Genomic DNA, 17591 nt, shown 5'->3' with positions numbered 1-17591 from the left:
TCCACTATTGGGATGGTGGCGTGTTTACTACTGAGGGCTTTTGGCCAGATTATGTTGAAGTTAAGAATGAAGAGCCAGCAGGGTGATTTGTAGTAGCCCACAGGGGAGGCTCCAATGGAGCTGGGGGTTGCAAGGGTTTAACAGAGAACAAAGTTGATGAGAAGGAGTAGGACAATGGAAAAAATGACCTAAGGCTTTTCCCCAGAAGGGAAGGGGGTATGAGACGAAGGAAACACCTTGGGGCATTTCTTAGTGTTGTCAAAAGTTATATGCAACACTACAACCATTGTTAAATTCCCCATCGTCTTGTTTTGAAAACCTATTTTGTTATTGTTTTGGGGTTTTTGTTGTTCTTATAGCTTTTTTTGTATGTCTCTTGTTTTTTGTTTTTTCTTTTTTTAAAAAAAGTTTTAAAAAGTTAATGGAAAATAAAGACTGTGATTGTCCTGCTTTGCAAGCTTGAAGTCATGAGTTTGATCCCTGGTACAAAAAAAAAAAGACTGTGATTGTCATAGTTCTCTTAAATATGATTTTAATGTAGTTTTTAGACATGTTTGTAATCAGATATTGTGCTTTTAACCTTGAATTTTGAGAAGCCTTTGAATATCTGCTTTTGGTATAGAAATGAGTACAATAAGAATTGCATTTATGTAATTGGTTATTGTTGGTTTTTGTTTTATTTGTTTATTTTTGGGACCAGGGATTGAACTTATGACCTTGTGCTTAGCGTTTGAGCAATGTGGTAAGCGTTTGAGCCACTGAGCTAAATCTCCAGCCCTTGTTTTATTTGAGACACAACCTCACTATGTAGGTTAGGTTGACCTTCAACTCACTGTGTAGCCCAGGTTGATCTCAAACTTGTGGTGATCCTCCTGTCTCAGCCTTGCGAGTGCTAGGATTACAGGCATGAGCCACTACACCCAGCCTGGGCAATTGTTACATTAATGTAAAATTGTATAGATCAAAACATGTTAACTTCTAATGAATCTATGACTGGAGATTATAATTTAAGGAAATGTGTCTGGTTAGCAAGTTGACCAGGGGTGGACTCTTGTGGATTAACTAATGGTCACCTGGTAATCCCCTGCTGAACCGAATCAGCATGCTGTTGTGTATATGTTGCCCACCTGAGGCCAACAGTATAAAAAGAGAACTGGAGAGGAAGATGGTGCGCTGCTGATTCTCCTGGAGAAGCTTGTTGCCCTGGTTTTCCTGATCAATGAACCCAGCCATTCTCATGCCTGGAGGAGCTCAGGACCTCGCTGTCACTGAGGATGGCTGTGGTTCTCTCCGGGGAGCCCTGGTCGTTACCTTGAGCATCACTTCCTGGCTCCAGTGCAGCTCCTCAGCTGCTGGCACAGATCCTGCATCTGCTGGCACAGACTTTCGAGTTTCCACCGCTGACCGTGGGGCCTTTCCAGTGCAGATCCTTGGTGCAGACCTGCATGCGACATCACCAAGGGCTCCAGGTCTTCAGCTGGACTCCTGGAGCGCACTGCCATGGGGTCCAGGCTCTCAGCTGGATTTTTTGAACCTCTAGCCCATGGACAGATCTCTTGCACTCTTCTGAATTTGACTCTTTGGGTAAATATTATAAAATAATCCCATTAATTATGTGTCCTGTATTAAATCTACTCCCTTGAAAACCCTGATGACAATAATGAGGACAGTCATAAGACACAAAACTTGCTGGGAAATAAGGGATGAACAAGAGCGAATGCAAACTAAAAGAAATATAGGTGGCACATTAATATCAGATGAAATACAGTTTAATGATAAAGCATATTAGAGAGAGGGACAGAGCCAGGCATGGTGCTCACGCCTGTAATCCCAGGACTCAGGAGGCTGAGGCAGGAGGATCATTGTGAGTTCGAGGCCAGCCTGGACTACAAAGTGAGTTGAAGCCCAGCCAGAACTACATAGGGAGATCCTGTCTCAAAAAGATAAGACAGAGAGACAGAGAGAGAGAGAGAGACAGAGAGAGACAGAGAGACAGAGAGAGAGAGAGAGAGAGAGAGAGAGAGAGAGAGATTATATACTGATAGAAGATCCAATTCACCAAAAATATATGGTAGTTACAAATCTGTATGTATAAAACAGCTACCTATCTATCTCCGTTAAAGCTTATCTATCATCTATCTGTTTTTAAAAACTCTTTTGGGGGGGATTTAGCTCAGGGGCACAAGCACCTGCCTGACAAGCTCGAGGTTGTGAGTTCAATCCCTGGTACAAAGAACAAAAACTTTTTGGGGTAAAGTAAGGCTAACCGTGTGCTCTCCCGGTGAGAGGGGTACTGAGTTTTTGGCAGATGTGTTAGTTTATCCTCCAGAACTTTGCTCCAAATTCAGAAACAAAGCTTTGTCAGTAGGGTTGGGAAGAGGGTTTGAAGGGAGGATGGGGGGATGGGGAAAAGAAAGAGTCCAGGTATATCGCGTACAGCTACAACCTCCCCAGGATGGACTTAAAACTTAAAACGTACCAATGAACCTTATTAATTTAAAAAATCCTGTTCCAGTGAACATTTTCACCAACAGTCAGGGGCTTTCTTCATGTCCTTAGTAATACAAGATAGCTTTTTTCTTATTATTGTTAATTTGATAGAAAGAAAATAGTGGAGCTGGGGATTTAGCTCAGCGGCATAAGCGCCTGCCTTGCAAGCAGGCAGTTGTGAGTTCGATCCCTGGTACCGATAAAAAGGAAAAAGACAAAAAAAAAAAAAAAAACCAGTGGAAAGAAAATAGCAGTTTGTTTGCTTGCGTTTTTCTGCCCCCCAAGGAAGCTGAAGTTCCGCCCTCACCGCGGTAGCCTGGAATGTTAATATTTCACAGTGACTAATCGGCCCCATTTTTTTCATAGCTTCTGTTTTTAATGTCTTACTCGGTAAAACCACCCTGGGGCCCACTGCCCTCTGTTTTCTCTTGGTACTTTTATTGCTCCATTTAAAGCTTTAATTCATTTTATTTTTATTTTTGGCAGAAAGAGGTGGTCTACTCTATTCCGTCCTCAACAGAGGGCCAATTGTGCCCAAACCATGCACTGAGTTTGCTTTATTCCAGTGCTGAACATTAGCAAGTTGATATGTAAGTTTAAAAAATCTTGTGATAGTTTCTTTCTAGCACATTTGTTAAGTTTTCAAATGGGTCTGACTCTACCACATACATTGTAAGGAGCCAGCAAAGCTTAAAGACTGAAATATCTCTCTTGAGCTGCTTTTGTATCAGATATTGGCTCTCACAATCTATCTCATAAGTTTCACTCCTGGAGTGCTGGGAAACCAAGCAACCCCTCTCCTCCCTCCCCCTGAGCAGCTGTGAGTGTGGCAGGCTCCGGTGGCCCAGGGTGGAAGCCACTGGCATTTACTGGGACCTGTGCCAGGCTGGGACCTGGAGTGCCATGCTGGGAAACCAAGCAACCCCCCGCCATTAGCAAGTGGGAGCCAGTTCTGGAATCCCTTGAGAGGCTGACCACAGGCCATGTAGCAAACGGGGATTTCCTTCTACCATCTCTTTGAAGGCAAATAATGTTATCTCTGTTTTGCTTTGTTCTAATTAATAGTGTTATTTTAGCCTGTTTTGTTTTGTTGAACTTCAATATACATGAAAGTACGGACAGCTATTTTGAAGAGAATGAGAGACTCTACAACAGCCATTAGTGACTTCCCTACTGCCTGGTTCTAAATATCTAAAACGCCTTCCTCGTTCTGTTCCGATCAGTTTTATACTATGTTGTTTTATATGAATTCTCTGTATGTGAAGACATGGACAACTATTTGGAAGAAAAGAGACAATCTGATAAACAGTGAAGATCTCAGGTTGTCTAGCTTTGAAATTTATATCTCTTACATTGCTTTCTTATATCCTATTTTGCTCTGTTTTGTTGTGTTTAATTTTAAAAACATAAAAATAAAAAATAAAAAAAAACCTTTTGCTGGGTGTGGTAGTTCTTGCCCTATAATATCCTAGCATTAGGGAAGCTGAGGCAGGAGGATTGCTGTGCATTCAAGACCAGCCTGGGCTGCATAGTGAGTTCAAGGCCAGCCTGAACTACATAGTGAGACTTTGTATCAAAACAAATTTTTAGGGGCTGGGGATTTAGCTCAGCGGCATAAGCGCCTGCCTTGCAAGCCTGTGGTTGTGAGTTTGGTCCCTAGTACCAGTAAACATACGAAAAAAAAAAAAAAAAGAACAAATTTTTAATTACTACATATTTGTAATACATATATGAATCTTACTGGACCACTGTTAATTACCTTACCTAAGAGTCCATTCTGATACGCATAAGATCACTTTCACTTTGGTACACTTTTCAAAATACCTTGGTAATGTTTAGCATGTACTCTACCAGATGACTTTTTTGTTGTTGTTTTTGAGACAGGGTCTCACTGTGTAGTTTAGGCTGGGTGTGAACCCACTCTGTGGTCCAGGCTAGCCTTGAATGCGGAGTGGTCCTCCTGCCTCAGCCTCCTGAGTGCTGGGATTACAGGCATGCACCACCACAGACGTTTCAGATGAATTTTTAAATTAATAAAAACTTCCTGACTCTTCCGATTTTTCCGTTTATAGGCTTCTTATTGCCTCTCTCCATAGCCGTCGGATGACAGATAACAAAGCTATGTATGGTACAGGAGCACAGGTGTAAAGGCTGGCGCTGAAGGTAACCTGCAGAATCTTTCATTCCTTTCTCTTTAAAGTGACATTGATAATACCACCTGTGTCATGAAGTCATTTTGAGAATTAACCATGATAACGTGTATAACATGAGCAGCGCCATGCCGGCCGTGTAGTAAGTGCTCAGTAAACTCAGCACCCACCCAGAATAGCAGTGTCACGGTCATGAGCATGGAAAGCCTTCAGGGGACCACAGCCCGTTTCCTCCGGGAAGCCAAACACTTGTGAAAATGTTACTGTTTGTTAGCTGTTTGTTTCTCATGGGAATGAGCTTTTTTTTCCTACCTTTTAAGAATATTTTTGGTTGGTTCCTGTTAGTGCACAAAATATTGCTTCTAATGAATTGGGAACTATTTCTCCTATTGGTGCGGGGGTTTGTCAAGTGGCTGATTCTTGAGGGCCCCTGGCTCCAGTGGGGGACTTGGCAGCTGCCTTTCGACCTTAAGGTCAGCTGCACAGACACACGAATAACTGCTTCTCCCTTCACTATTTCTTCTCCTTCTTCTCCTTCTTCTTCTCCTTCTCCTTCTCCTTCTTCTCCTGTGTCTCTCTGTCTCTGTCTCTGTCTCTGTCTCTCTCTCATTGATTGGAACCTCCAAAATAATTTTAAATAAGGCCAATACCAGAGGAGATGCTTATGGTCTCATGAATTGTAGAGGGAAATTTTTTATATTAACTCTAAAAAGCAGTGCATTCTATATTTAGAAGAGGAGCAAATGGGAAATCAATAAACATTACAAAGCATTTGAGTTTTTAAAAAGAAACTTCTGAAGTTATGTTCCACATTGGAATAGATTCAAAGAGAAAAGGAGAGGGGACGGAGGGGATTGCAAGAAGAGGGAGAAATAGGGGAAGAGAGACAGAGACAGCCAGGTAGGGGGAGAGAGAGAGAGAGAGAGAGACAGAGAGAGAGAGACACAGAGAGACAGAGAGAGATAGAGAGAGACAGAGAGATACAGAGAGAGAGAGAGCCATGAATAGTATATGACAACAATCCATCTAATAAAGGTTTAAGTTATGCTTAGTAGATTCAGCTAAAAGAAAAGCATATAATCACACACTGGTATGCCCATTAAACATTTAAAATTAATTTTTATAAAAATTATACATGGTCACTAAAAACTGTTTCTCTTCCATCTTCTTAATGTCATCTTCCAGAAGTTAAAAGTATCAACCTGATAACTATTCCAGGAAAGTTACTGCCTATCAAAGCAGTGTTTTTTGGTTTTTTTATTTTTTTGCACCAGAAATCAAATTCAGGATCTCACACTTGCTGGACAGGAAAACCCATCTTTAAAAGATGACAGTCAGCCATCTACAGGTGAGGTACCCCTGTAATCCCAGCACTGGGGAGGCTGAGGCAAGAGGATTGCCATGAATTTAAGGTCAGCTTGGGCTACATAGAGAGTTCCAGATTAGTCTGAACTACATAGTTCAGACTATGAACTACATAGAGACCCTGCTTCAAAATAATAATAATCATCATCATAATATAGCAATTAAACTCCCTCTGCATTGTGATACACATATAATGTCCACCATTCAGCTGAAAAATTCTAGATGCAGAGAAATAGGGAGATGTGAACTTTAACCAGGAGAAAACCAGTCAATAGAAAGGAATCAAGAAATGATGATTCAGATACAATATGTATATATATACCAATTCCCCATGATAAATGAATTTATTATGTATACAAGCACATACTAATTAAAAGAAGAAATGATAGACCACACTTTTGGTTTGGTTTTTGGTACTGAGGATTGAGCTCAAGAACCACACTTTTTAGAAAATCTTCACTAAGTTTAGAATTAAGGGGTAAACAATGAGTAATCGTAATTATGAGGAATGCCATACACCTATGAAGTGTTTAAACCATTACTCAAACTTTCATGTTTTGTAGACCAGTAAAATGTTGAAGATTTTAACGATTAGCTGTGTTTGGTGATGAAATCCCAGCATTCAGGAGGCTGAGGCAGGTGGAATACCTCAAGCTCGATGACAGCCTGGGCCCCACAGTGAGCTTTCACTGGCCAGGACTAAGGGGCATGTCCACCCACAAATGCAGGAGAGGTCAAGAAACTGAGTATTTAGGCTTCCAGTCTGTGTGTAGCTTAATCACAGAAGTGGACACTGAATCCAGCAATGCACTGGGACTGCCAGTTTCCAGAGATGCTGGCTGCAAGGGTGTACGGTTGATACACTGCATCAACTTGAGGAGTTTAGAAGTCTAAGTGACTCAGCAGGGGGCTGGGGTCTTATGCACCGGCCCTGGGGGTGGCGGTCTGCTTACAAGGGGGAAAGAGGTTTGCTCGCCCTCCCTGTGTGCTTGCTGTTTTGCTGTCTTCTGTCACCTTGAAGTTTGCCCCTGTGCCCTGCCACCCTGCTTTGGAGCCAGCTGCCTGGAACTCCCCAAAGAAACCTTTCTTTCCGTAATTTTGGGTGTCTGGTATTTTGTCTCAGTAGGGAGAGAAAAGTAACCCACACAGGTGGCATCAAGACTTTGTCTGGGATGTCTCTGAAACAATAATAAGCAACTTTTGGACCCTTTATTTTCCGACTCAGTTAATCAGCTTGTAGTTTATTGTGCAGTTAAATAATTAGGATCCCTCAGCTGTGTGTCTGCTTTGTTACAAAGCTTTAGCATGACCCCTCCGGGTGCAGGTGTTTGTTTGCCTGGAGGACACTCTCATGTTGCTTTTCTGTGGCAAACTGTGCTGTTGTCATGCACAAGGGAGCAGTTCGCAGCTAGACCTGGCTACCAGCCAGCAGCATCCTTCCCAGCACCCCCAAGGTTTTCTGAGAATTCTTAAGCTTCATGCAACATAGTTAAGAATCCAATTAACAGTCTGGTTTTCATGGACACTTTTTTGTTTTGGATTTTGTTTGTTTTGAGACAGGGTGTCACTATGTAGCCCATGCTGGCCTTGAACTTGGGGCAATCCTTCTGCCTCACCCATCCAAGTGCTGTGATTTTAGGCATGTGCCACTACGCCTGGAACATTCAGATTCTTTCAGCCCTTTCTATTTCAATTACAATTTTAGAATCAGTTTTCTGAATTTCATACACACAGAGGAACGTAATTGGCATCTCACTGAACAACAAAAAAAAAATCAATGTAGGGGAAAAAGCACATCTCAAAATTGAATACTCCAAATCATTATCACAATATGCCTTTCTATATATTTAGGAGCCTTTAAATGTTTCTTAGTAAAGCTTTATAATTTTTAAATATAATTTATAATTTTTCATTCAACTTTTGCTGAAATTCCTGTTTGTTGCTGTTTGTATTATTCTGTAGCTTTAAATTACTTTCTATTTTTCTGGAGGATACTGTAAAGAGCTGGAATTCTATCTCAAACGTTTAGTGGAACTCAGTAATGAAATCTTATGGGCCTGGTATTTGGTGGGGGTATTATTATTGATTCACTTTATTTAATATATTGACCTTCTCAGATTGTCTATTTCTCTTGCCAAGAATTTTGGTAGTTTGTGTATTTTAAGGAATTTCATTTATTTCATAATTCATCCATTCCATCTAAGCTATCTAATTTATAGCATGGCATTGTTTTATTCTTTTATCATTTATTTATTGACTATACAGCCAATAGCTGACCTTTTACATTTCTAATATTATCACATTGTATTTTTCTTACTAATTTGATTAGGATTTGATCCATTGATGGGTTGGCTCGTTGACTAAGGTTCTGGGGATTGAATCCAGGCCTTTGACTGAGCCAGTGTTGTACTACTGAGCTATACTTCCAACCCCTTTTCCTCAAAACATTTTAAGAAGCAGGACTGGGTGGTACACGCCTGTAATTCCAGCATTCAGGAGGCTGAGGATGGAGGATTGTTGAGAGTTTGAGGCTAACCTGGATATACAGTAAATCCAAAGTCAGCCTAAACTGCATAGCAAGACCTGACTCAAAAAAACAAAGAAAAATTTCTTAAAGAAATATTGCCTGGACTGTGCTTGTGACTGTAGAAATTGCCTTAATAAACAGTTCAGGGGCTGGGGATTCAGCTCAGCGGCATAAGCGCCTGCCTTGCAAGCGCATGGTCGTGAGTTCGATGCCTGGTACTGGTGTAAAAACAAACAAACAAACAAACAAAAAACCAGTTCAGATAAAATATCTGCTTTTCTGTATCTCTGATGTTTATATGTAAAAATCACCATAAAGCACAGAATGACCAGGGCGGCATATTTTTCTTTCAAAAAAATTTTACTGAGTGACAACCCACACAGCCATAAAATTCACTCTTTTAAGGCATAAAATTTAGTGCATATTCACAGAACCACCCACATATTGCTGTAACCTAAATTTCGGAATATTTTCATCATCCACAAAGGAAAGTCTATACTCTCTAGTAATCAAACTCTGTCCTAGTAACTTCTCTCTCTTGCTGTTGAGACAAAATACCTGACGCCCAGAGTTAGGGAAGGAAAGTTTTATTTCTTACAGGCTGGAGGTTTCAATCCATTCTCCACTGGCTCCAAGGCAAAATGACGTGGCTGAGGGGCAGCGGTTCACCGCAGCAGCAAACAGCAAGCACAGACAGCAAAAAGCAGAGACACACTTTCTTCCCCCTGTTGCACCTATGCTGGCTCCGCCCCTGGGCGGGTGTAGCACTCACACCACCAATTCAAGTGCCAGGCAACCAACCAATCACAAACGCTAGATTTGGCCACGTCCATGATTGCGTGAGGCTTGCAGGTTTGGTGGGGCATCTAAACATAAACCATAACAGTCCCTAATCCTTTATCTCCTGAGCCTCTGGCAACCACATACCAGCTTTTGGTCTTGTGGATTTGTCTATGCTGAGCAGCTGGTAGAAATGGAATCATACAATCTTGGCCTTGTGGGTTGATTGGCTTCTTTCATCTTGAATGTTTTCAAGGTTCATGCATGTCTTAGCATGTATCAGTACACTGTTCCTGTTCTTGGCTGAGTAGTATTCCACTGAATGGATATTCTGCCTTTATTTTGTCCACTTGGAGGTCAATGGCTGCTTCAGTTCTTTCTAGCTTTTGACTGTTAGCAATGTTGCTGCCAGGAGCACTCTTGCACAGGTTGTATGGGGACACTTATTTTCAGTCCTCTTGATTATATACCTAAGGGTGAAACCACTAGGCCGCTATTTGCTTTTTGAGGGATTGTCAGACTATTATTTTCCAGAACGGCTGCACCATTTTACATTTCTCCACTCAAAGGATGAGAATTCCAATTCCTTCCCACCCTTACCAACATCCCTTAGCTTTTTCATCACAATCATCCTTAATAACATTTATGTATTTATCTATTTATTATTTTATTTGTTGGGCTTTTTGAGACAAGGTTTCTTTATGTAGTTCAGGCTGGTCTTGGACTCACTTTGTAGCCCACACTGGCCTCAAGCTCTCAGTGATCCTCCTGTTTTAGCCTCCCAAGTGCTAAGATTATAGCTCAATAGTGTTTTTGATTTGCACTTTTTCTAATAAAAATGTGGCACATATTTTCACAAGTTTGCTTGGTCATTTGTTTATCTTCCTTGACAAAATGTCTATGGAGGTCCTTCGAGTCCTTCATCCGTGTCCTGCCACTTCTAATGTCCACTCAAAACAACAGAGACCAGCGTGAGCTCCAATATGGCCTGGAGCTCAAGCTGGTGCTTGACCTGGTGGTCACCCCTGGCAGCCAAGATGTCTGCAGGGGTCTCTCCCATGCTGCAGAGCTGACCTCCAGCCTGGACTCTATTCTATATGGGTTGACCTTTCCCTCCCACAGAGCCCCAGCCATCCAGTGGGGCCCCAGCAAGGGACACACTCCACAGCAGAGAAGGTGCAGAGCGACCAGGACCACGGACCCAAGGGCAGCATCCAAAGCAGCCCACCTGTGTTAGCCTGGCCCATGATGGCTCCAAAGTCTCCGTCAAGGACAAAGGGCAGAGCGTTGGGGCCCCCATGGGCGCAATGGTGTGATAGTGCCCGCCCCCCATTTCACCCCTCTGCCTACCCTGGGAAAATTTCAGCTTGGGTATAGAATGAGACATGTACAAGGTTGTTTTTAAGACACAGTAAATTTAAACTACGATAAACCACACAAGGAACTATTAACAAGAAAATGTTCATGCAGCACGCAATATTCAGATCACGGAACACCACGCGGTAACTTAAATAAAAGAACTAGAACAATATATCAATATCAGTAGATTTAAAAAATGTAATACAGGCCAGGCGTGGTGGTGCACTCCTGTCCTCCCAGCTCTCTGGAAGGCTGAGGCAGGAGGATGGTGAGTTTAAGAGCATTAGCAATTTAGCAAGATCCACTGTCAAAATGAAAAATGTAAAGGGAGAGAGAGGTAGCTCAGTGGCAAGATCCTAGCTTCAACCCTCATAGTCTCTCCCTGAAATATACATAGAAAAGGTGTACAATAATATGACATTTGTTTTAAATCTCTGCGCGCGAACACCGATGCTACAAATTGCTTATGGATTCATTGACTGATCTATAAAAACAGGCATAGGGTCAATAATGACCAAGTTTGGAATAGTTCTAGCCTCTGGGAGAAAGAAAATATTTATCTGGGAAGGGAATACAGCAGCCTCAATACGATCTAAAGAAAACTCCAAAGGAAACATGGAAAATGTTAGGGTTTTTCAGTACTGACTGAGTGGTACTTTCCCAGCTGTGTATTATCCTAAATATTGTACGTCACTATTAGTTAATTAAGTAGCTCTTCCCAGGTTGGGCTACTTTGCTTTGGTGATTTGTGAAATCAGCTTTGTGGATTATAGCAAGACATTTTAATAATTAGGATGAAATAGGAAAAAAGGGAAATAAATAGAAAAGTAAGTATTTCCTTGAAGAAATTGTACTTCAGGGTGTTCGTTTGTTTTGTTTTGTTTTGTTGGTGAGACAGGTCTTGCTGTGTAGTTCACTATGTGTCCAGGGCTGGCCTCACACTCACAATGCCCCTGCCTCAGCCTCCCTAGTGCTGGGATTACAGGTGTGGGCAACCCCATCTGGGGACTTCAGGTTTGTTGTGATACTGTTCAAAATTTATCTCTTGAGAGTTATAAACAAAACTGTTCAAAAGTGACATCTAATACCTGAATCACTGAACACAATAGGTTCACTAAAATTCTTCTTGCATCCTACCTTACGCAATTGCACTGTTAGCCCTAAACAACTACTTTGCTCAGTACTTGGTCTCACTGTCAGACATATCTGTAAATAGAACCCATTAAAAAACCCTATGGTTTTAGCTGCGCATGGTGGTATACACTTGTAATCCCAGTACTCAGGAGGCTGAGGCAGGAGAATCACCACAAGTTCAAATCCAGCCTGGGTTACATGGTGAATTCAAGACCAACCCGAACTGCATAGTGAGATCGTGTTTCAAAAAACCAAGGAACAAAGAAATTGTGGTTTTAAAGACGTTTGCGTGTTTTTTCTTTAAAGCATTTTAAACGAAGAAGCAGCGTTTGAAGGTCTGAAGTTTGCAGCGTAACTGAAGGCAGCCATGTAGTGAGGAGATGCCTGAGCAGAGTCTGTTTATTAATATTGCCCTCCCTGTAAAAGAATGCAGTCCCATAGAAAGGGGTGCCCCCTATTCACGGGTCTAAGCCCAGCTATTATAGGTGCTGCTTTTGTGTGCGGCATAAATATTTTACTTCCACAAAAACAGTTTGAATGCTGAGCTTGTAAGCTACACCTGTACTCTCACTCAGTGCCCAACACAGAGACACAACGAAGACAGTGTCACTGCCCCGAATGGAGACTTTCCTGTTTCTGTCCCTCTACATTTTGATGAAAAGTGTCCTCTCAACGAGCTCCGGTTCCCAAGAGGTAGAGCGTGGGCCCCGGGCTCTGGGAGCCAAAGGAAAGGGAGCTCACAGCCTAAGATCGGGGAGCATCCCTGGGAACACAGAGGTGTGGAAAAGCAGGGCAGAGGAGCACTGGGCAGAGGGGCGCAGCACAGCCCAGCCGCGCGCAGGCCTCAGTCTGTTCCCACTGCCGTGACGACAGCCGACAGCCGGTCACAGCCTGGGGCAGCCAGAGAGGAAGCGTCCTCACACTCCTGGGAGCTGGAGAGTCCGTACCAAGGTGCTGCATCCAGTGAGGGCGGCAGAGGGAGAGACAGAGGGAGACACGGAAAGAGAGACAGGGAGACACACACACAGAGACGGAGAGAGAGACAGAGACAGAGAGACAGAGAGAGACACGGAAAGAGAAACAGAGAGACACACACAGAGACAGAGAGAGAGACAGAGACAGACAGACAGAGACACGGAAAGAGAAACAGAGAGACACACACACAGAGACAGAGAGAGACAGAGACAGACAGACAGAGAGAGACACGGAAAGAGAAACAGAGAGACACACACAGAGAGACGGAGAGACAGAGACAGAGAGACAGAGAGACAGAGAGAGACACGGAAAGAGAAACAGAGAGACACACACAGAGAGACGGAGAGACAGAGACAGAGAGACAGAGAGACAGAGGGAGACACGGAAAGAGAGACAGGGAGACACACACACAGAGACGGAGAGAGAGACAGAGACAGAGAGACAGAGAGAGACACGGAAAGAGAAACAGAGAGACACACACAGAGACAGAGAGAGAGACAGAGACAGACAGACAGAGACACGGAAAGAGAAACAGAGAGACACACACACAGAGACAGAGAGAGACAGAGACAGACAGACAGAGAGAGACACGGAAAGAGAAACAGAGAGATACACACAGAGAGACGGAGAGACAGAGACAGAGAGACAGAGAGACAGAGAGAGACATGGAAAGAGAAACAGAGAGACACACACAGAGAGACGGAGAGACAGAGACAGAGAGACAGAGAGACAGAGGGAGACACGGAAAGAGAGACAGGGAGACACACACACAGAGACGGAGAGAGAGACAGAGACAGAGAGACAGAGAGAGACACGGAAAGAGAAACAGAGAGACACACACAGAGACAGAGAGAGAGACAGAGACAGACAGACAGAGACACGGAAAGAGAAACAGAGAGACACACACACAGAGACAGAGAGAGACAGAGACAGACAGACAGAGAGAGACACGGAAAGAGAAACAGAGAGACACACACAGAGAGACGGAGAGACAGAGACAGAGAGACAGAGAGACAGAGAGAGACACGGAAAGAGAAACAGAGAGACACACACAGAGAGACGGAGAGACAGAGACAGAGAGACAGAGAGACAGAGGGAGACACGGAAAGAGAGACAGGGAGACACACACACAGAGACGGAGAGAGAGACAGAGACAGAGAGACAGAGAGAGACACGGAAAGAGAAACAGAGAGACACACACAGAGACAGAGAGAGAGACAGAGACAGACAGACAGAGACACGGAAAGAGAAACAGAGAGACACACACACAGAGACAGAGAGAGACAGAGACAGACAGACAGAGAGAGACACGGAAAGAGAAACAGAGAGATACACACAGAGAGACGGAGAGACAGAGACAGAGAGACAGAGAGACAGAGAGAGACATGGAAAGAGAAACAGAGAGACACACACAGAGAGACGGAGAGACAGAGACAGAGAGACAGAGAGACAGAGGGAGACACGGAAAGAGAGACAGGGAGACACACACACAGAGACGGAGAGAGAGACAGAGACAGAGAGACAGAGAGAGACACGGAAAGAGAAACAGAGAGACACACACAGAGACAGAGAGAGAGACAGAGACAGACAGACAGAGACACGGAAAGAGAAACAGAGAGACACACACACAGAGACAGAGAGAGACAGAGACAGACAGACAGAGAGAGACACGGAAAGAGAAACAGAGAGACACACACAGAGAGACGGAGAGACAGAGACAGAGAGACAGAGAGACAGAGAGAGACACGGAAAGAGAAACAGAGAGACACACACAGAGAGACGGAGAGACAGAGACAGAGAGACAGAGAAACAGAGAGACACACACAGAGACAGAGAGACAGAGACAGAGAGACAGAGAGAGACACGGAAAGAGAAACAGAGAGACACACACAGAGAGAAGGAGAGACAGAGACAGAGAGACAGAGAGACAGAGGGAGACACGGAAAGAGAGACAGGGAGACACACACACAGAGACGGTGAGAGAGACAGAGACAGAGAGACAGAGAGAGACACGGAAAGAGAAACAGAGAGACACACACAGAGACAGAGAGAGAGACAGAGACAGACAGACAGAGACACGGAAAGAGAAACAGAGAGACACACACACAGAGACAGAGAGAGACAGAGACAGACAGACAGAGAGAGACACGGAAAGAGAAACAGAGAGACACACACAGAGAGACGGAGAGACAGAGACAGAGAGACAGAGAGACAGAGGGAGACACGGAAAGAGAGACAGGGAGACACACACACAGAGACGGAGAGAGAGACAGAGACAGAGAGACAGAGAGAGACACGGAAAGAGAAACAGAGAGACACACAGAGACAGAGAGAGAGACAGAGACAGACAGACAGAGACACGGAAAGAGAAACAGAGAGACACACACACAGAGACAGAGAGAGACAGAGACAGACAGACAGAGAGAGACACGGAAAGAGAAACAGAGAGACACACACAGAGAGACGGAGAGACAGAGACAGAGAGACAGACAGAGAGAGACACGGAAAGAGAAACAGAGAGACACACACAGAGAGACGGAGAGACAGAGACAGAGAGACAGAGAGACAGAGAGAGACACGGAAAGAGAAACAGAGAGACACACACAGAGAGACGGAGAGACAGAGACAGAGAGACAGAGAAACAGAGAGACACACACAGAGACAGAGAGACACAGACAGAGAGACAGAGAGAGACACGGAAAGAGAAACAGAGAGACACACACAGAGACAGAGAGAGAGACAGAGACAGACAGACAGAGAGAGACACGGAAAGAGAAACAGAGAGACACACACAGAGAGACGGAGAGACAGAGACAGAGAGACAGAGAGACAGAGAGAGACACGGAAAGAGAGACAGAGAGACACACACAGAGAGACGGAGAGAGAGACAGAGACAGAGAGACAGAGAGAGACACGGAAAGAGAAACAGAGAGACACACACAGAGACAGAGAGAGACAGAGACAGACAGACAGAGAGAGACACGGAAAGAGAAACAGAGAGACACACACAGAGAGACGGAGAGACAGAGACAGAGAGACAGAGAGACAGAGAGAGACACGGAAAGAGAGACAGGGAGACACACACAGAGAGACGGAGAGACAGAGACAGAGAGACAGAGAGACAGAGAGAGACACGGAAAGAGAAACATAGAGACACACACAGAGACAGAGAGAGAGACAGAGACAGACAGACAGAGACACGGAAAGAGAAACAGAGAGACAGAGACAGACAGACAGAGACACGGAAAGAGAAACAGAGAGACACACACAGAGAGACGGAGAGACAGAGACAGAGAGACAGAGAGACAGAGAGAGACACGGAAAGAGAAACAGAGAGACACACACAGAGAGACGGAGAGACAGAGACAGAGAGACAGAGAGAGACACGGAAAGAGAAACAGAGAGACACACACAGAGAGACGGAGAGACAGAGACAGAGAGACAGAGAAACAGAGAGACACACACAGAGACAGAGAGACAGAGACAGAGAGACAGAGAGAGACACGGAAAGAGAAACAGAGAGACACACACAGAGAGACGGAGAGACAGAGACAGAGAGACAGAGAGACAGAGAGAGACACGGAAAGAGAAACAGAGAGACACACACAGAGAGACGGAGAGACAGAGACAGAGAGACAGAGAGACAGAGAGAGACACGGAAAGAGAAACAGAGAGACACACACAGAGAGACGGAGAGACAGAGACAGAGAGACAGAGAAACAGAGAGACACACACAGAGACAGAGACAGAGAGACAGAGAGACAGAGAGAGACACGGAAAGAGAAACAGAGAGACACACACAGAGAGACGGAGAGACAGAGACAGAGAGACAGAGAGACAGAGAGAGACACGGAAAGAGAGACAGGGAGACACACACAGAGAGACGGAGAGACAGAGACAGAGAGACAGAGAAACAGAGAGAGACACGGAAAGAGAAACAGAGAGACACACACAGAGACGGAGAGACAGAGACAGAGAGACAGAGAGACAGAGAGAGACACGGAAAGAGAAACAGAGAGACACACACAGAGAGACGGAGAGACAGAGACAGAGAGACAGAGAAACAGAGAGACACACACAGAGACAGAGAGACAGAGACAGAGAGACAGAGAGAGACACGGAAAGAGAAACAGAGAGACACACACAGAGAGACGGAGAGACAGAGACAGAGAGACAGAGAGACAGAGAGAGACACGGAAAGAGAAACAGAGAGACACACACAGAGAGACGGAGAGACAGAGACAGAGAGACAGAGAGACAGAGAGAGACACGGAAAGAGAAACAGAGAGACACACACAGAGAGACGGAGAGACAGAGACAGAGAGACAGAGAAACAGAGAGACACACACAGAGACAGAGAGACAGAGACAGAGAGACAGAGAGAGACACGGAAAGAGAAACAGAGAGACACACACAGAGAGACGGAGAGACAGAGACAGAGAGACAGAGAGACAGAGAGAGACACGGAAAGAGAAACAGAGAGACACACACAGAGAGACGGAGAGACAGAGACAGAGAGACAGAGAAACAGAGAGACACACACAGAGACGGAGAGACAGAGACAGAGAGACAGAGAGACAGAGAGAGACACGGAAAGAGAAACAGAGAGACACACACAGAGAGACGGAGAGACAGAGACAGAGAGACAGAGAAACAGAGAGACACACACAGAGACAGAGAGACAGAGACAGAGAGACAGAGAGAGACACGGAAAGAGAAACAGAGAGACACACACAGAGACAGAGAGAGACAGAGACAGACAGACAGAGACACGGAAAGAGAAACAGAGAGACACACACACAGAGACAGAG

At 44.4% G+C, this 17591-nt stretch overlaps 1 non-coding gene across 1 annotated transcript; it reads left to right on the top strand.

Moving 5' to 3' along the window:
- The first annotated feature begins 3094 nt into the window (after positions 1-3094).
- LOC111755244 (small nucleolar RNA SNORA12) lies at positions 3095-3239 on the top strand. Its single transcript, XR_002789819.1, has one exon. It is a non-coding gene; the product is annotated as a small nucleolar RNA SNORA12 (small nucleolar RNA).
- The last annotated feature ends 14352 nt before the right edge of the window (positions 3240-17591 follow it).

Source organism: Cavia porcellus, unplaced genomic scaffold, assembly GCF_034190915.1.
Source record: "Cavia porcellus strain 051 isolate PalLab524CR breed Dunkin Hartley unplaced genomic scaffold, mCavPor4.1 scaffold_15, whole genome shotgun sequence".
Lineage (NCBI taxonomy): Eukaryota > Metazoa > Chordata > Mammalia > Rodentia > Caviidae > Cavia > Cavia porcellus.
Note: the sequence above shows the minus strand (reverse complement) of the source record. Positions and strands in the feature narration are given on the sequence as shown.